General features: G+C 36.9%; 1 protein-coding gene across 1 annotated transcript in view; it reads left to right on the plus strand.

The window, feature by feature from the left end:
* The first annotated feature begins 556 nt into the window (after positions 1-556).
* The window catches only part of b4galt2 (UDP-Gal:betaGlcNAc beta 1,4- galactosyltransferase, polypeptide 2), a 139,935-nt gene continuing 119,095 nt past the window's right edge, over positions 557-21,396 (plus strand). Inside the window, exon 1 of the mRNA XM_081373641.1 lies at positions 557-858. The gene's annotated coding sequence lies outside the window, so the exon portion shown is untranslated. The remainder of the gene's footprint in view (positions 859-21,396) is intronic.

Genomic DNA, 21,396 nt, shown 5'->3' on the forward strand with positions numbered 1-21,396 from the left:
TTCGTTTATTTTAGCAGGTGCATTGCTTGTCACAGTTGCTGCTTATTGCTATATATATAAATAAGGCAAACCCTATAAGAAACACAATAGTAGAGTGAGCTTCACCTGTCAACCGTGACTGTAGTAAGAGAGATACATTTCATTCTTGACTGAACTGCAATGAACACGTTTGGCTTGATTCTCTCGCTTTCAATCACGCTCGAGTGAAATTGCTTAAAATTGGAAAAAGAGCTGCTATAAGGACAAAGATGCTTCAAAATAAAAACTAAATAGTACATGTTTGTTTCAACCCAGGCAAAAAAAAAAAAAAAAAAAGGAATTCCAAAACAAAACAGTACATGCATGGCTCGACACCTATCGAGGAGATATTAACTGCGCCCTCTTGCGGTGAATAAGCAGACCTCCGATTGAGCCTTCCGAGTCTCCGTACTAAAGAAAACCTGCCTCCCTATTTCTTTATTCGCACACCCATCATTTCTCCTCGCAAAAACACAGAACGGGCAAATGAAAATACAGGGCAAAATATTCAGTCTCATTACTGGAGTGTACGCTGTTGTTAAGGGCTCTGAACAACATGGAGAAATATAATGCTCCTGCAATATGGCATAATCCTTTCATCAGTGTGCATTTCTTTCCGAAAAATGAATTAATCGGCGTTATCTGCAGAAAGAAATAACGGTATCCGTCAAGTAACTCCCTCCTTTTTATGTGGCTATTATGATCAAACTAACTGTATTTCACACAGACGACACGTTTATGGCTGAAACTGACAGTTCTTCCGAAATCGACAGTCAGCTGAAGTGAATACAACAAAGATGAATCCCTTTTAGAGGAGCTCCTGGCTTGCAAAGGAACAAGGTAAGAAATTGCGTGTTTGTGTTTATGTTTTGCAAATATGAAACATTTTTATCTCTGCACGACTTCCTTTGAACGATGCTCTTTGTTTTCCCTTAATATCACATGCTATCTTTATTGCCTGCCATCTTGATCAAGGCGTACATATATTCAACATAGAGATGCTGCCTATACAATCTTAACTCTTGGCCAGATCACTCTACCACAAAATAGTCTTTTTAATCGAAATGCACATTTCAGCTCCTCCCAGCAGCAGAGTCGAGTATAAGCAGAGGGATGATGCTGTGTAATGGTACCCACAGCATCCATGGACAGCATCTTGCCCAGTGTCTCAGGATAGGAAGCTGGCAGGACATGTGTGGCTTTGTGGCCGAAGATCTGAGAGTGTGGAGAAGATTTTAGAGTAAACACTCTGTAGGAAGCCTGGATGTTTAATGCATTATAATGATATTTGTAATGCATTCGTAATGCATCTTTAAATCACTGTAGATTCTCATTAATAACAAACACAATTATAAGACTTACATATACATGGTTATACCTTCAAGCCACATTTCGTGTCTATACTCATTCTTAAGCATGAATAGACACATTTTAATATCTATACTAATTGGAAACCATCTTTTATGAACAGTAGCGAATCACATTTTTTAACATAATGCATGATGTTCACTGAAAGTGTTTCTGAATATTGTGTAGTAAGCTTTCTAGAATCTTTACAAAAGTATGGCATATTAAACATTTTCCTATTAACCTTTTGATTAGTAAATTATTAATGAGAGCACATCATGGCACTTAAGTCTCAGGGCAACCGCTGTTTATGGGGTCCAATTAACATGCTGCTGTCTTCCCTTTTTATTTAATTGGTGATTGCAGTGTAACTTGTTAATTTCACAAATTGTGATACAGTCTTAAACAGTTCCATTCTTAAAAACATCACGGTTGCTCAATGTCAGCTCATGCAGTACAGTAGTTTTGTTGTGTAGTATTAAGTTAAAGGGTTTTAGGGCTGTTTCTCTTTCTTTAACCGTTTTTTCCTCTTTAACAAGATTTTCTGCTGAATATCTCCTATCCTGTATGTTAGTCAATCTGTAACAATAACATATACTAGTCTGTAAGGACTGAAGTTTTAGCACACTAAAAGCTTTTGCTCACATGCTTGTGAATAAAAACATTATCTAGTACTTATTTAGATCCTGCTCTGAATATCTTGTGCTGTCAAATCGATTAAAGGTGAACTAAGTAACTTTTTTACCTTAACCGAACAGCTTCGGAGTCATTGGAATAGTTATATGACTTTTTTCGAGTTGAATAGAGAGCCTAAGTCCCGCCCCTCCGCTTCCGGCTCATGGGACCTTATTTCGGAAAAAATATGTATGGAAGTCAATGGCGAGAGACAACTTATCTTTTTATTCCGTCTGAACTGTGCCCTGAACTACACATATGATGTTTGTCAATTTAAAAGGTAATTATGAAAGTCAAGAAAGTCGCAGTTTGTCATAAAACAGAAGAGTAACGTTTAGTTATGTGAAAATCGCTCAATGAACTACATCTCTCGTCTCCCATTATGTACGTCACAAGATCCGTTGCTCGTATGTGTGTATTCTGGCTCAAAACACTCAGGCATGAAGGTGTTACGTTACGATTATAATGTAAGACTATAGAAAAAATGTCAAACGTTAGCTTCAGTAAAGTTTGCTTCATTCATTGAGAGAAAAGGTATGACGTCCCACGTGCGCCTTCTGGGTTTGTAGTCTTTGTAATTACATATTTTCACAGTCTTATACCTCAGCAGTTTTACATCAAGCTGCGACTTTCTTGACTTTAAAATGCATCTTTTAAATTGACAAACATCATATGTGTAAATCAGGGCACAATTCAAAGAGATCAAAATATTTGTTGTCTCTTGCCATTGACTACCATACAATATTTTTCCGAACTAAGGTCCCATGGTGGTCGACCGGAATGGGAGGGACTTAGGCTCTCTATGGTGGTCGTCTCGCACCCCCCAAGCGCCTGTGAGCCGAAAAACCACCCTTGCAACTTTGGGCGTGATATCAGTATCGCGTGATATCAGGTCTCGCGAGGTAACGAATTGCTTTACGGCAAAAAAACCCTGCTCAAATTCTGTCATTATTGCGCTCCCTCACGCTGTTCGAACCCGAATGAAGACGTTTTAAAGAATGTCTCATCTGCTTTGATGTCGTTGATCTATAGCCTCTGGTATCCGAGTCGCCAACGAGTTTTTCGACAGTGTTGTCAAATATCTACTCCGAAGCTGTAGGGGGAGCTCTATGGAGAAACCTGCGAGCAAAAAGCGAGAATACAGCGAAGAAATTCCTGAAACTGCATAGCCCTGCTTTAATCACGATTATTCGCATCTAACGTAAAAGTTTTTGTTTATATAATTTAAATGTGTGTGTGTATAAATATACATATGCACATAAATATAAATGTATATATATATGTGCATACATAAATGGGTGTGTGTATATACACAGACAACAAAATATTTTATGTAAGATGCGATTAATCGTGATTATATATGTGTATATATATATAGGATTTTATATATAAATAAATAAATACATATTAAATAAACATTTAATGTAAAGTAAATTAAAATATAATTCTGATTTTTTTTCTACTCTACACAGAGTAACATATTAGACTGGCATAGCCAATTAATTCTGATTATTCTGATAGGCTACTCCTGTTGTTTTATCCTGTTTTAACAGTGGTGTGATTGTGAACCTGAATTCTCTACATATCACCGACAGGATGGAAAGTTAAATATGGTGTCAATTTGAGTTGAGTTGAGCTGTACTCATTTACAATCAGTCACTTCTCTTGTCTGATATGTGGTCCATTAGTTCTCGTCAGCTCCTCCAAGTGACTTTCTCTCAATGTCTGTATCTGTTCCTCTCGTTCACCCCACACAGTCTGCGTTTTAAGCTCTTTCTACAGCACGATATTCGAGAGGCCCAAGGGCAGGTTGTCCATTGGTCCATTTTACAGTTTGTTTTAAACAGGAGCTGCTCTGTTTGGCTAATCTGCCTGCATCCACCAGAGATAAATGGCCTTTCAAGTCTGCTGCGGCCCATGAGTTCCTTTCCTTATATGATGGGAATGGTTTTAATGGGAAATTAGGGATCAATGTGTATTGTTCTATGCTGAACGGATACACAAGGCATGTCTATAGAGCGAAACCGTTGGGTGTTGGGATTTGTTGTCATGGGAACAGTAAGACCCGTAACACAAAGGTGGCATGAAGTGGACAGCTTTGTTTTGTACACTGGCTTTTGTGTCTTCCTCAGCAACAGTTTAAAGTTCATTTTTCTGAACTCATGAGCGTGAAAATAACAAATTATTTACGACATCAGACAAGTCTAGTGTTGCCCTGGAGTACAAAATGTGTTTGTCGGTTGTTGTTTATTTCTTGGGGAGTTGCAAGGGTATTTAGGTGAATGGGGATAATCATGTCTAAGTCTATCCAGATGCCAACTTGGAGGTCCGTCCAAACGAAGGCTTCAGCTGCGGCGGTTTAATTTGTCTCTTGGCTCTGAGTAGAGTGAGCAGCTGGACTTGAGGCAGGGAAAAGCTGGGGCCGCGGTCTGTGGAGCTCACACGCTAACAGAGCTGGAGCGCAGCCACCAAAGCCTTTCTTCAGCTTGTTTGTGTGCAGTATGAACTGTGTATTGAGACAATGCTGTGTAATTAGCCGTTCGGGTTCACATTTTTTTCTCAGGGAATGTCTCTGCAATGGTTTACCTTTGTGATGTTCAGAATTAGATACATTTCAAACTCTGAAAGAGAAAAAGGACTCGATTACATAACTGGCTGGTGTTCAAATAAGGCTGCTGAAATGTTGTCTTGCTTGAGTTAGCCTTAAGGAATAGTCCAGGTTCAATACAAGTTAAGCTCAAACGGATGCATGTGTTTGTGCCATAACGAAAAAAAAAATCATTCTGACTCATCTCTAGATTTCTTGAGGATACAAATTATGGAGGATTTATTAAGAAATATTACGCAGTTTTGTTATTGTTAACTAAATAAAAAAATTTTCGTTAGTCGAAATAAAGCTAAAATAAATAAATAAATAAATATAAATATTAGATGAAAATTAATATAAGTTCTACTAAGTAAAAGCATGTTACACTTACGGTAACACTTAACAAAAAGGTTAACTACAATAGTTAGCATGAACTAAGAATGAACAATACTTCTACATAATTTATTAATCTTAGTTGATGTTCATTTCAACATTTACTAATACATTATTAAAATCAAAAGTTGTATTTGTTAACATTAGTTAATGCTCTGTAAACTAACATGAACAAACACTGAACGACAAACATTAAAGCTGCAGTCCATAGTTTTTCCTTTTTGTCGACATCTCTGTTTGAAATCTGCAATAGCAGTTATTCGCGGAATTATCAACTTTACGTGGGGCACGGCACAGCGCTGATGAATCCAATGTTTTGAGGAGAAGTCACCGCGCCGGTGTGGAAACTGTCATTCGGAATCACAGATTCTACTTTTTGGAAGTATGACCAACATAACATTTTCACTGCTCATCTGAACAAGTAACATTCACGTTTGTTCTGATTCAAGTTTGTGTAAACAAATTTATCCTTGTTTTCGCACGGGCCCGTTGCAGTCTCTTTTTTTCTGTAGCCACTCCGAAGTCCGAAGTCTTTTGCATTTTACAACGGGTGAATCTCCAGTTGTCACTGGTGATTGTCGTTTGAACCTTTCTGGATCCGCCATCAAATTGATGAGTTTAATTATATCAAGTGCTGTGAGAAAAGGCTATAAATCTCCACCTCCAACATCCTCACACGCAATATAGCCTACTAGCCGAGACACCTTCTTTATGTGTACAGATGTGACGTAATGATGCAAAGAATCCACCAGTACCACTGGAATTAAAAACATTAAGCTTACCGTTTTGAATCGAGCTAAGGCAAGCAGATAGTTTTGAACACTGGCTGGTTATGTATTTGCTCAAATTTTTATTTTGGATAATTTTAAACCTAAAAAAGTTATGGAATGCAGCTTTAACAAAGATTAATAAATACGGTAACAAATGTATTGCACATTGTAACTAATGTTAACAAATGAGACCTTACTGTAAAGTGTTACCAAAATTACTGAAACACTAAAAAATATATTTTTAAAAAATAAAAGATGATTCAAAATATGAATAAATACTATAATAATACTATAATAGTATATAAATAATAAAGCAATACAAAAAAACTGATGTAAAGCTTTCAATTTTATAAAAGCTTGTTTAGTATCTGAGCTGTAAAGTTGTTATAATTTTTCTGGTTATTTTAGGGTTTTAGACATTGTATTTTTGAGGCAATAAAGATGTTAAATTGAATATATCTTTACCCTTAGTAAGCTTTTTTACACTTAATCATAAAACACACATATTGTTTTGCTACTTCTTGTGGCTATATTATTGGCACAGGGAATATTTTTAAATAACATTTATGGATTGCCTCCATTTACTTCCAGTGTAAGTGCCTCACTGTAACCAAGTCCCTTTAGTTAAAGACAGAGAAGTGACATTGTATGGGGATGGGAGAAAGTCACCCAAATTAGCTTTGGTTAAACAGGTGTTTAATAATTTGGGTAAATGTGTAAGCTAGATTTATGCCCTTTTTTTCACATCTTCATGGACACCACAATGATTTCCCTCGTGTGGAATATTTTTCCTTGTAATTATGTATGGTTTGCAAAAATGGCCCTTAAAATAGCATCTGAGTAACGCGCCGCAGACTTTAGACTAGGTTTTTCCTGGTCAGTGGCGGAATTGTTTTCTGGAACTGCAAAATAGCACCAGTGAATGTTTGTGCCGGAACACGCCTCCTCTTTTCACTGAACCGCCCCTGGGAGCACAAATTCATTCCCTAATTTACAGACGTGCATCTGTGGAGGGAAAAGTCCGCTGTGCCTCGGGTGCAAAATAGGAATGATACATGTGTGTTGGTGTACAAAGTCAATTGCGCTGGGTGCAAGATAGGGCCCTGTAAGTCTTTGTTGTAACCCAGATACAAGTTGAAATAAAATCTGGTAATCCACATTATTTTCTTATATATTTTCTTAAATATAAGTTCTGTCAATTGAACTTAACTTGCATTGAACATGGAATATTCCTTTAATTTGGTTCATCTGCAAAGATTAAATATTAAATTTGTCTATTTACAGTAGCCTACAACTGACATTTTAACTGACATTTATGTGATCATATCACATTTTCCTTTTTACACCTCCGTATTTTCAGATCTCGCATTTTTCTCTTCGCTTATTCAAGCTATTGTAGAGAAGGTAACATAACACAGCACAGGATCTTGAAAGTGTCTTGAAGTGGATCTCAAAGTAGTGAGTTGAATGTGTTTTGAAAAGTATAGGCTACTGTATACTTTTTGTAAGATTGAAAGAGTAGCTGAGTGCGTCTTCATGCAGAGTACCATTGAATCTGAAATTGATGTCACGTTCACATCCCACTGAACAGGTGCTGGCCACAGATTTACAGCCAGAGGAAGATGGAAGCCTGCAGGCAGAAAAGCACATTTTAGACATATATTTTCAATATGTGGGCCTTAGCCTCCTACCTCTCAATATGAAGCATCTAATTAAGCTTATTTTAATCTTTAGCGATTAGTGGGTGGGGTTTTCTTCTGGGATTTTTTTGCTGAGTCTGACTTTGTAACCTAATTTGAGCTTGACAGCTCTAACTGGTGTATAGCTAAAGCTGCTTGAAGCTTATCCAAAACAACTTAAAATTATGTTTTTCTTTTCTTAATTGATTTAGGGTTCTTCACTAAAGCAGTAATTTAGTTTAGTTTTTCTCTGTGTTTTAGTTGTCCGTGAATGATGTATTGTGAAAGACCTTGTTTTTCCCCCTCTAGTGTAATTATTATAATGAGACTATTTATGTGAAGCAAGCAGCGTTTCATTTGGACTCTATTCGTGTGAACCATTTTCACAGTGTTATACTTAAAAAAAAAAAACATAATCTTAAATGAATCTCAAAATATTGGCAGGATGGAGAACACTTTAGGCTATTAGACATTTTACTTGTCAATACGGTGCTGTTTTCAAGTAACTTATAGGAGTGGAAACATGCCAGTAACCTTGATTAACGGAGGTCTTTATGTCCCAGATCCATATATTTCTGTACAGAAAATCAATATCTTTGTCTGATTCGGTAAGTTTTTATTAAGAGTCAAAGTAAGAGTTGTAAAAGTGACGTCCTCTGTTTTTAACATCCCTCTAGATTTTTAATAGGATAAAAAGCTCTACATTAATAGAAGTGTGAGTGTTTGATGAAGTGGCATGCAGAGTATGTTGTTTGCAGAGCTCTAGATCGTAGGTTTAGGGTTGTGTGCCAGCGTGAGGTGAATGGTGTCATGTCCATAGGGAGGCTGGTATTCAGAGTAATGAAATGGTAGCCAGAGGCCTGTGACTCTCAGCACGACTCTCTTCACCTGCTGCCATGAGTGTTTATCAACTCTTTGGTCCTGCACGGGTATGACATGTCATGCCACTGACCCCTCTACTTCACATCCATGTAGCAGTGCTGGTAATTGAGTGGATGCAATCCCCTTCTCTTTTTGTCACTGGTTTGTGAAAGTGCAAGCAAGAATTTTTTTTTTTTTTTTTTTTTTTTTTTTTGACTCTCTTTTTAGCTAAACCCTAAACATAAACATGGACATGTGGGTGAGCACTATCCCTTTAAGTGAAATTTGACAAATCAGTAAAACAAAAATGATTTTCATGTGCATAAGCTCAAATATTTTTAAAAATATTTAAGATATTTTTCAAATCATTTTCCCAAAGGGAAATGGCCTTTAATGTATAAAAAACAGGGTCTGGTAAAATTTTAATAAAATTAATAAAAAAAATTAAAATAGTAGGCTACAATAGTTTTGTGTGTACTGTAGTTATTTATTTGAAATGGTCTATAATTAAATATAAGACTACAGTGTGACTAATTGTTTTTTCTAATTTGTTTATGGTGTGACATGCAAAATACTGTATCACATTATACTCCAAATATAATGTCACACCATGTTAATTTGCACGCTGTTAGAGAAGTCTGTTGTCTAATTGAAATCAGCTAACATACTTGTAGCGTGTCCACTTTCATTGAGCAACAATGCTTTTAATGAACCAATTTCAACAAAGAGAGCACTTGTTGGAGCACTTAGGGCAATACTAGTGTAGTCTAATTATGAAATTTGAAAAATTATTATGATTTTAATTAAAATCTGTTTGATTTGGAATGGTATTGTGGTATTACAAAAATGTTCATTATGCAGGCAAAACTATTTTATATCAATGGATTATTTGTTTATTTATTATGTTCTTTGTCAAATTATCTGTCAATACTTTTCAGGCCTTTTGGTCGGTAACACGTCTACAATGTTCCCCTGTAGTGATTTTCAGCAGAAAGATTAGATATATCCACACCTCACTAGTTCATACGTGCCTTCACGTGTGATAAGTTTCACACTTCTTTGGTGTGAGATATTGCTTGGCTTGTTATTGGCCTCAGAGAGTATATTTAAGATACTAAAAGCATGCATGGCAATGTTGAGATATGGTAACACTTTACAATAAGCTTTCATTTGTTAATATAAGTTTAACTACATTGGTTAACATTAACAATGAGCAATACTTCTACACTATTTATTAATATTAGTTCATGTTAATCTCGCCATTTACTGTATTTGTAAGCTCAAAAGTTGCATCCATTAATATTAGTTAATGCGCTGTGAACATTAACATTTTTATTAAGATCTAAAATGCTGTAAAATATTTTGTTCATTGGTTCATGTTAGTTAAAGGTCCCTTATTATGCCCCTTTTCACAAGATGTAAAACAAGTCTCTGATGTCCAGAGTGTGTATGTGAAGTTTCAGCTCAAAATACCCAACAGATCATTTTTTACAGCATGTTTAAATTGTCATTTTTTTGGCGCTCAGAAAAACGCGCTGTTTTAGTGTGTGCCCTTTAAATGCAAATAAGCTGCTGCTGGACGACCCAGGGGGCGGAGCTTCATGAGCTCGCGCTCAGTCTGTCAGGACAATAACATCTTACGGAATGATGATAATATCAGAAACTCTCAGTAACGGTGTTCATTTCGAGTCGGACAATAATGCCTACAGAGTCAGAGTGCTGTATATAGATGGAACAGGTATAGTTTAGTAGTTTAATTACGGTTATTAAAACGTATTTTTCATCTGCTTGTATGTATCCATTATTAATAACCTAGAAGTCTGCTGTTTCGGACCAGGTCCGAATGATGATCAAACATATACTGATGAGTTTAATAAAGTTTATTGTACAGTACATCACACAAAAGATGAAGCGTCAGTTTTACCTCAGAAAATCACCGTAAGAGCTGAGTAAACACAGTAAGTTATCAGAAGTGCGCAAGTAGCCTACATAAACGAATTTTGGTAGAGTTGAGGGAGCATTCCTGTGGGCGGAGGTTAGTCAAAAAACTGTTCTACTGACGTCATTAAAGAAGGAAGTAGAGGGATGTAGTCCAAACGAGCCGTTCATTGTAGTCGACTTCTGTTAAATAAAATATCTCGCTTGGCATTGAACTTTGAGCTTTATAATTTTACAGATATTATTTATGCTCTAACAGCAACATGACACACTAACTAAAGTTTGAAACATGGGATCACGAAGAACGGGACCTTTAATGCATTAACTAATGTTAACAAATGAGACCTTACTGTAAATTGTTACATGAGTGATTGTTTGCCATTCCATACAAATATGTATTGTGTGAATATTCAGACATTTATGGTGTTATGATTTATGGAGTTTTAGTGACACCATTTTTCACATACATATTTTCTGTTATTAAGTCAATGGGTTTGGAGCTGAAATTTCAAAGAAATGACCTGTCTTGAGTCATCTGCTCAAGTCTAAATCAATTACATTTAAACTTCATCTAAAGTTAAGCCCCAGTTCTCATGTTGACATCTCCAATATACTGTATATAATTGTCTGTGGTGGCAGACCTCTTCATGGAAGATGATTTCTGATTTGTAAAAGCCTAAACGTGCATGATTGTAGTCCTCGATTTGGCTATAATTTGCTTGAGTACCTCTGGACATACATTTTTTCTTTGGTTTTATTATTTGGGGTAGTTTTCGTGAAAATGAAGTTTTAGAGAAAACCTTTCTCAGTCGTTTTGCCCTTTATAACTGAGCATGAGCAGATGATTAGTACTGTTCATAGCGCTGCTGACAGACAGACACAGTCCCTCACACATGTACTGTATATGCTGAAGATACCCGTCGTCTGTAGAGTGGTTCACTTGGTGCTGCCACCCTATTAAACATGCTCTTTCTATTAAACATCAAAGTCAGGACCTGATTGGTTTCTCTAGGCCCAATTAATTTCCCTGGATGGGTTGAAACCCCACATGTCAGGTCTTATAGCATGTTGTTTGAAAATGAGCCTGATAAGAAAGCATGAGTTTTTCCATCATGAGGATGAGAGGAGCTCTGAGGTGAATTGTGTTTTCATCCACTGTATTTTGAATGAGAGCAGGAGGGTGGCTATAGGGCTTTTTGATCTTGGAGGACGACCAAATTGGAAAATGCTTTCAGTTAAGAAAGGCACAGCTTGTTGGGTCGGGCCGAGTTTATGAATTTTTTTGCATTGTTGTAAATGCTAAAAAAGATAGGAAAGAACATGTAGTTTGAAAGTTTTTGCTTACAAATAGGTTAGACTTCAATTAGGGGAACTTTCTGGCCCACATTGGTTTTTTTTGTTTTTTTTTTGTCTCTTTAATTACATTTTTCTAAATTGTTAGTGTTGAAAATGTCTGCAAGCAGTAGGTTAAATTTGTCAGATATTTTTGGGCTTGTCCCCTAACCATACTTTACCCTTTCTTTCATAGTTTATTTATAAAAAAACTAGTTTGTACTTTTCCCTAAGAAAATAAAAGCATTTCTTTTATAAAAAAAACTAGTTTGTACTTTTCCCTAAGAAAATAAAAGCATTTCGTTTATAAAAAAACTAGTTTGTACTTTTCCCTAAGAAAATAAAAGCATTTCTTTTAAATTGCCATTTATGGGTACATTTGTACATAACAAACACTGTCTCATTTCAGAAAATGATTATGTTTTAACAAGAAAATAAATTTGGTTATGATGGATATTAGAAGCGACCACATGTGGATCAGAATTCTGCTAATTAAGTTTTTCCGCATGATTTCAGAGTATTTTAATGGTTGTTATCTATTATTTTAGACTTTCAGATTTTTTTTTTTTTTTTGAGATTCAAACTGAACTGACTTCTAGCTAACTTCTTGTGTTAGCAAGGTCAAGGCTTATATTTTACAAAAAAAGTCATTACCATCACAAATTAGGTATCAATGGCGATATGTTTTTATTCCAGGGCATGATAAATGTTTCAGCATAGATGAAACAGTAGTTTGGAGAAGTTTCATTTGTCAAGATTTCAAAAAGGTTCCAAATTGAAGAATCACCCAAATGCATTATGGCACATTAGTGTTTATCAATTATAGCTCTCAATACAATCTATCGTCTGACCAGAACCAGGATCTGTGGTTCCTGAGCCATTAAATCTTACTTTTATGCTTCCATCTAGGCAGTTTGTAAATAGATGACTGATGAGTCTTTTGTGAAGCGTAGCCATTAACGTCATTTTGAATTATGAAGAAACTGTAGAGGCTGCCCACCTAAATCTCCCAGAACTCTGCGGTCTGTCCATTTTAATGTCACAGTCCCATATGGAAGTTACTACAGTGTGCAAAACAGAGCACAAGAAAGTGATTAATAGATTGTTGGAAACTGCTTTAGGTAGTGGAAGATGGCTGAATCTGTCATTTCTGGATACAGATGTGGCTTCTGAAGCACTACACAACTCTCCCACTCTGCCAGATGTTTCTTTATTGAGTCACTCATGCTGTGTTTCTTTTTCTATTCCTGCTATTTCCCTGTCTTCTGGAAGAACATAGTACAATTCCCACACAGTTATTTTTCTTCATGTCATGAATAACATCCTTGACTAAAGCCCTATTCGCACTGGATTAGTATTATCTGGGGACCTTGTGTGATTTCGAAATTACCCCCCCCAATCTGGCGCATTCGCACAGGATAAGCGAAGCCTGTGATTTTACTCTAATTTACTGACTTATCTCCCTGATATGATGTCAATAGGCTATTGCTTGGAAATGTCTTGTCGTTATAGGTCTAGCTGTATGAAATATCATAAACAGAAGAATGTTCCTTACCGCATGCTGCTAGTCATTCATCTCCATCTAATCATTCTTTTTGTTTTGCTCTTCTGATGGTTTTCAGCTTTCTCTTTCTGCAAATTGTACAGTTGTATGGTGTAGCCTATAGCGATATGACCCAGCACCCAAAATACTATCAAAACACTCCAACGCAGCCTCCATTCTTTGCGAAAGATGGATAAAAAAGCACACAGGAAACAAAAACCTTGAAGAAATTATATTTGACCCCGCCAAATCACAGAGATGCCGATTCGCAAGGGACTAATATTATCACAGGACCTCTGTGTTTGGGAAATACGGTAGGTCAATTCCGGGGGAATTTTTACTTTACAAATTACAGACATTGCAGATTCGCACGGGATTAAGATCACAGACAACCTCCGCAATTATCACAAATGACTAGAGGTCACCAGGTAATACTTATCCTGTGCGAATAGGGCTTAACTATTCAGTGTTCAATTCGAGGCCTACAAGTTGTCCTTTGGTTCCCATAGAACTGTGTCTTATAAAACTAGACTACTGTGTAAAATTACTCTACCATTCAAGTTTGGGGTCACTTTTTTATTATAATTTATATTAAAATGTCATTTATTTCTGTGATGGTAAAGGTGAATTTTCAGCATCATTACTCCAGTCTTCAGTGTCACATGATCCTTCAGAAATCATCCTAATATGCTGATTTGGTGCTCAAGAAAGTTTTTTATTATTATGAATGTTGAAAACAGTTGTGCTGCTTAATAAATTTGTTGAAACCATGATGGTATTGTATTTGTGCCCATATGTGTATGTTCATACACATGTTACATGTACTTACCATAGTAATAAGAGTAAATTATGCATAATTACATGCAATTAACCCTCAACCAAATCCTAATCCTACCCTAACCCTATATAGTAAGTACATGTTGATAATTATTATTACTCAGTACTTAAATATATAATTACACTGTAACAATGACACCTTAAAATAAAGTGTAACCTAAAGCTCAATAAGCTGGGTAAATAACACAGTAAATACAATTTAAAAATAGATTTTATACAGGCATTTACTGCAAACACACTTTGATCTCTTGTTTTTAATGTTTAGTTAATGTAATTGTTTAGTGAATGTTGGGTTGAAAGCCAACATGAATAATACAATGCCATAGTTTGGTCTGTTGGTTATAAAAAATTAAGCATATACAGTGGGGAGATTTTGCAGGTTTCCCTACTTACAAAGCATGTAGAGGTCTGTAATTTTTATCATAGGTAGAGACGGAATCTAAAACAAAAATCCAGAAAATCACATTGTATGATTTTTAAATAATTAATTTGCATTTTATTACATGACATAAGTATTTGATCACCTACCAACCAGTAAGAATTCCGGCTCTCACAGACCAGTTAGTTTTTCTTTAAGAAGACCTCCTGTTCTCCACTCATTACCTGTATTAACTGTACCTGTTTGAACTCGTTACCTGTATAAAAGACACCTGTCCACACACTCACTCAATCAAACAGACTCCAACCTCTCCACAACAGCCAAGACCAGAGAGCTGTGTAAGGACATCAGGGATAAAATTGTAGACCTGCACAAGGCTGGGATGGGCTACAGGACAATAGGCAAGCAGCTTGGTGAGAAGGCAACAACTGTTGGCGCAATTATTAGAAAATGGAAGAAGTTCAAGATGACGGTCAATCTCCCTCGGTCTGGGGCACCATGCAAGATCTCACCTTGTGTGGCATCAATGATCATGAGGAAGGTGAGGGATCAGCCCAGAACTACACGGCAGGACCTGGTCAATGACCTGAAGAGAGCTGGGACCACAGTCTCAAAGAAAACCATAGTAACACACTACGCCGTCATGGATTAAAATACTGCAGCGCACGTAAGGTCCCCCTGCTCAAGCCAGTGCATGTCCAGGCGCGTCTGAAGTTTGCCAATGACCATCTGGATGATCCAGAGCAGGAATGGGAGAAGGTCATGTGGTCTGATGAGACAAAAATAGAGCTTTTTGGTCTAAACTCCACTCGCCGTGTTTGGAGGAAGAAGAAGGATGAGTACAACCCCAAGAACACCATCCCAACCGTGAGGCATGGAGGTGGAAATATCATTCATGCTTTTCTGCAAAGGGGACAGGACGACTGCACCGTATTGAGGGGAGGATGGATGGGGCCATGTATCGCGAGATCTTGGCCAACAATCTCCTTCCCTTAGTAAGAACATTGAAGATGGGTCTTGGCTGGGTCTTCCAGCATGACAACGACCGAAACACACAGCCAGGGCAACTAAGGAGTGGCTCCGTAACAAGCATCTCAAGGTCCTGGAGTGGCCTAGCCAGTATCCAGACCTGAACCCAATAGAAAATCTTTGGAGGGACCTGAAACTCTGTATTGCCCAGCGACAGCCCCGAAACCTGGAGGATCTTGAGAAGGTCTGTATGGAGGAGTGGGCCAAAATCCCTGCTGCAGTGTGTGCAAACCTGGTCAAGAACTACAGGAAACGTATGATCTCTGTAATTGCAAACAAAGGTTTCTGTACCAAATATTAAGGTCAGCTTTTCTGATTTATCAAATACTTTTGTCATGCAATAAAATGCAAATTAATTACTTAAAAATCATACAATGTGATTTTCTGGATTTTTGTTTTAGATTCCGTCACTCACAGTTGAAGAGAACCTATGATAAAAATGACAGACTTCTACATGCTTTGTAAGTGGGAAAACCTGCAAAATCGGCAGTGTATCAAATACTTGTTCTCCCCACTGTAGATGCTGTACACATTTTGTTGCCAGTTTATTTAATGGATTCCCTTGTGTCAATGTAAAAGCCTTGCTTTTTTCACCCATTAGTTTATGACATAGGTGGGATATAAAATATTCATTAGCCTCTATTTCTGGCTAATTCTGTTATGGATCAGCCGGCGTTGCTTGAGCTTGTGCTAGTCTCAATCTTTTTTCTTTTCTTTTTTAGTTTATTAAGTTAGTCTAATATGGGACAATATTTGATTCAGGGTCTTGGCTAATTATAGATCCTGACTTTATTGAGACCAAATTGCTAACTTCTGGATTGTTCAAGATGTAACCTCATTAACATTGGCATGTTCAAAAGAGGCGTAAGTCCCTCTTTGAGAGTAATATTACAGTCAAGTGGATATACTAAATTAATGAGCACAATCCTGTGGATCTGTATTCTAGAGCATGTGGAAGTGTTCCATTTATTGAATAATTGATTAGATGGCATTTGAAAAGAGTAGCTGGTTGATATTATCTTACTAATTAATTTTATTGTCGTTCTTCATTGCTTTCCCACCCCAAAATGACAGTTGAAATTTCGTTAGAAAGTGCTTTGTACTCTCTGATGGGTAAGAAGTGAAGCCAAAGGTATGATGTGTGGTAATAAGAATTTTGGAAAAAGTCTTTTTGCTCAGAATTTTGCCAATGGGGGTCTTCTTTTTCCACAAGGCCATTGGAGATGTGATGAATATTTCAGTAGCTTTGGTTCTGGGACTTCAGCATATACCAGTATATTCTTTGAGACAAAGTTGCAAGTATGCCTCCCATTATAGTTAGAAGTGAGTAAAGTTTGAGAAGGAACTGATGATAGCAAAAGGAGTTTGTAAATGTGATTTTGAGAGAAGACCATATATCAGTGGAGTAGCAACTTAGAGTGACCTCAGCCTTATTGGGTTAGTGTTATATTGATGTCCTATATTAAGGACCATTACTGTGCTGAAACATCCACCCACAGCTACAGCTCCAGAGAAAGATGCACACTGCAGAATCTACAGCCCCCGTTGGCTTTCCTTGGCCATTAACCTGAATGATCACAAGAAATGTGATAATTGGGCTAAAGGGAACCGTGAGTGAGTCTGAGTCTGATTCCAGGTCTGTTGTTACAGTAGGCGAATGGTAACTGAATGATTTACTGCATCTGCAGGGGCTGAAGTGTGTAACCACTGGACATTTCATTGTCCCATAAGGTAACGGGAGATAAAAAAAGACAAAAATTTTTTGCTGGGTGTCTCCTTTTAAGTGTAAGTGCTATATATACAGTATATACATATATACATACATATATATATATACATATATACATATATATATATATATATATATATATATATATATATATATATATATATATATATATATATATATATATTTTGTCATGGTTAAATTGTATTCTTTAACTGATTTGATATTTGTTTTTATAGTCCAGGATCACAACAATTAATACTTGTACTCTGCAAAGACGCATTAGATTGATCAAAATGTTATGATGATTACAATGTTACAAAAAATTATATTTAAAATTAATGCTGTTCCTGTGAACTTTCTATTAATCAAATAATCCTGAAAAAAGGTATCACAGTTTCCACAAAATATTTAGGAGCACAACTGTTTTCAACATTGATAATCATAAAAAAAATGTTTCTTGAGTAATGTGATACTGAATATTGGAGCAATGACGGATGAAGAAAATTCAGCTTTAATATTTAATCGCAATATTTCACAATCTTAGTGTTCTTACTGTATTTTTTGTTAAAAGATGCTGTCAAAAACATCTTACTGACCCCAAATCTTTGAACAGTAATGTATGTCCAGGAATGTATTTATACTACACACCTCCCATAAATGGTCATGCATGTCTGCGACTTGCACTCAAGTCACACTTTGGTCACTAAAAAGAGTTGTGTTTGTGCAAGTCACATGTGAGTAAAACATCCTCTTATTGGTCAGATTTCACCTCTTTACGTTGCTCTGCGTCATCTATCAAGATGGATGGACATTTTCTGCTCCACGGGCGTATGTGACACGCAAACATATACTTGATTCCTGCTCTGACTGATACATTTTATATATTTAATTACATTTAAAATTATATGCAGTATATATATATATATATATATATATATATATATACAGTGAGGAAAATAAGTATTTGAACACCCTGCTATTTTGCAAGTTCTCCCACTTGGAAATCATGGAGGGGTCTGAAATTGTCATCGTAGGTGCATGTCCACTGTGAGAGACATAATCTAAAAAAAAAATCCAGAAATCACAATATATGATTTTATAACTATTTATTTGTGTGATACAGCTGCAAATAAGTATTTGAACACATGTCTATCAGCTAGAATTCTGACCCTCAAAGACCTGTTAGTCTGCCTTTAAAATGTCCACCTCCACTCCATTTATTATCCTAAATTAGATGCACCTGTTTGAGGTCGTTAGCTGCATAAAGACACCTGTCCACCCCATACAATCAGTAAGAATCCAACTACTAACATGGCCAAGACCAAAGAGCTGTCCAAAACACTAGAGACAAAATTGTACACCTCCCAGGCCCGGTTCTAGAACCAAATCACTGAGGGTGCTTCTGAATATAGTGAGGGTGCTGCTTACATAATCGTAGGAAATAGCTCAGTCATCAGTCTGAAACATAGTAACTCAAAATTGGGGATGTTGTATACAACAATACTGCTGTAATTGCTGTTAAATTAAACAATATACGATCTGGCAGTAAATTATAGAATAGCATGTAAACAAGCAGCAATCTTCACTTTGCAAAACATTAACACATAGTCTACCTACACTGTGGTAATACCTTTGATGTAATCAACTTCAACGACAATTGAACACTCATTGAAGTCACTGCCTTACACACGTCTCTCTCCATGACGGTGAGAGACACATTTTTACATAACCAGGCAGAAAATGTACCAAGAACATCCAATCTAACTTGAACATAAACACACGTAACTTTACTAACACAAACCCCAACCATATTGCTGTAATAACGCATAAATCAACTTCCAACAAACAATTACCCATAATGCACTAGCGCTGACTGCCGGGTCTGTACAATATGACAACCATGACAACACATCAACACCCAATCAGTCATTCATTGTTAGCGTTATGCATAAACATATTGATAAAGCACTTCTGCAGTAACATTATTACACCAAGGTATTGCTGCTATATTCTTTATGACAACTCCAATAACAACGACAAGCAGTTCAAAACAATTGACAGCAAAAGACCAAGAAGCTGCGCTAGCTTAACGTTACACAACACACATAACGTTACACAAAATACTTATTGAGCATGCTACAATTATTAATAATAATACTTACAGGTTGTGATTCGGAGGAGAAGCTAATCCAAATATATTCAGTACTGTAACCTTCCTTCAAACGGCTTGCTTGAGCCATTTTCTTATGTCCATGATGATTAAAAATGGATCGACACTTATTTTTACGTTACCTAAAGCCCCGTCTCAGAAAGTCAGCTAACAAAATTTCTGAGCGGGAAGCACGCACGCAAGCAAAGTGGGCAATTAAAGAGACAGCTTCACCTTTTGCGTATCGCGATCACGAAAGGACAACTACTACAATGCATTAAACATGAAAGCATAACGAAATAATTTATTTAATATATTTGTTTGATTTTATTAATTTATTTATTTTGTGTAGGCTATCCTATTATAGGCAAGAGTGTGAAATCCGTCTGTGTTTTATTTTCGGCAAAATCTCGTTTATGTGTGCTATTAATAATTTTTCATCTGAGGGTGCTTTCACTTTTATTTGAGGGTGCTTAGCACCCTCAAGCACCCCCGTAGAACCGGGCCTGACACCTCCACAAGGCTGGAAAGGGCTACGGGGAAATTGCCAAGCAGCTTGGTGAAAAAAGGTCGATCATTAGAAAATGGAAGAAGCTAAACATGACTGTCAATCTCCCTCGGACTGGGGCTCCATGCAAGATCTCACCTCGTGGGGTCTCAATGATCCTAAGAAAGGTGAGAAATCAGCCCAATGACCTGAGAAGAGCTGGGACCACCGTTTCCAAGGTTACTGTTGGTAATACACTAAGACGTCATGGTTTGAAATCATGCATGGCACGGAAGGTTCCCCTGCTTAAACCAGCACATGTCAAGGCCCGTCTTAAGTTTGCCAATGGCCATTTGGATGATCCAGAGGAGTCATGGGAGAAAGTCATGTGGTCAGATGAGACCAAAATAGAACTTTTTGTTCATAATTCCACTAAACGTGTTTGGAGGAAGAAGAATGATGAGTACCATCCCAAGAACACCATCCCTACTGTGAAGCATGGGGGTGGTAGCATCATGCTTTGGGCTTTTTTCCTGTAAAAACTACAGGAAACGTTTGACCTCTGTAATTGCAAACAAAGGCTACTGTACCAAATATTAACATTGATTTTCTCAGGTGTTCAAATACTTATTTGCAGCTGTATCATACAAATAAATAGTTAAAAAATCATACATTGTGATTTCTGGATTTTTTTTTTTAGATTATGTCTCTCACAGTGGACACGCACCTACGATGACAATTTCAGACCCCTCCATGATTTCTAAGAGGGAGAACTTGCAAAATAACAGGGTGTTCAAATACTTATTTTCCTCACTGTATATATATATATATATATATATATATATATATATATATATATATATATATATATATATTGTAACACAAAGGAGACAGCCCGCGCATGTAATTAAAAATTGCTCAAACTCCTCGTGACCAAACCCCATTTGTCGTTGTCTGACTTGATTAGATTAACGCAAATTCTAATACACAAAACACCTCTATTGTCTCACAATGCCGCCAGGCAGGACGTGCGGACCCAAATGGCGCATGCATCGATTGCCCTCCTTGGAATCACGAGTCTGCCATCTTTACACCCCCTGGAGATCGTTGAGACACTGATTAACAGCTCAGCACAACAGAGCATTATCTACCGGACTAATTCAATCAACACTAGTAATGCGCACACACATAGACTCTATCCCGTGCTCGAACCCTCAAGACTGTCCGCACACACACACAAGGAAACACACACAGATCCTACCATTGTATGGATCGAAATCATCTTGTGAAATGTTTAAAATGTATTCTCGTGATGTAGGCATGATCCTTTGTCCATTGAGGGCAAACACACATACGTACATACATACATACTGGTCTTCCCCCTCAGGAAAGAAAGGAGGGGGGGGGGGAGCAGACGCAGTTCACGCACCGGACACACAAGCTGTGAACTTTCAGTACCCCTTTACACACACAGAGAAGCTCGGATGTGCGGACATTATGATCAAAAATCACCCTTTTCCAAATGTATTCTTGAAATGTATTTGTTTTATGTGATGGTCCTTATAAATCGGACCGCTATAACCTAGTTTTATGATATACTCAAAGAATGAAATGCTTGTTATAGTGAAAAATCTTATATCTTT

The sequence above is a fragment of the Scardinius erythrophthalmus genome (assembly GCF_964197995.2).
Source record: "Scardinius erythrophthalmus genome assembly, chromosome: 9".
Taxonomy (NCBI): domain Eukaryota; kingdom Metazoa; phylum Chordata; class Actinopteri; order Cypriniformes; family Leuciscidae; genus Scardinius; species Scardinius erythrophthalmus.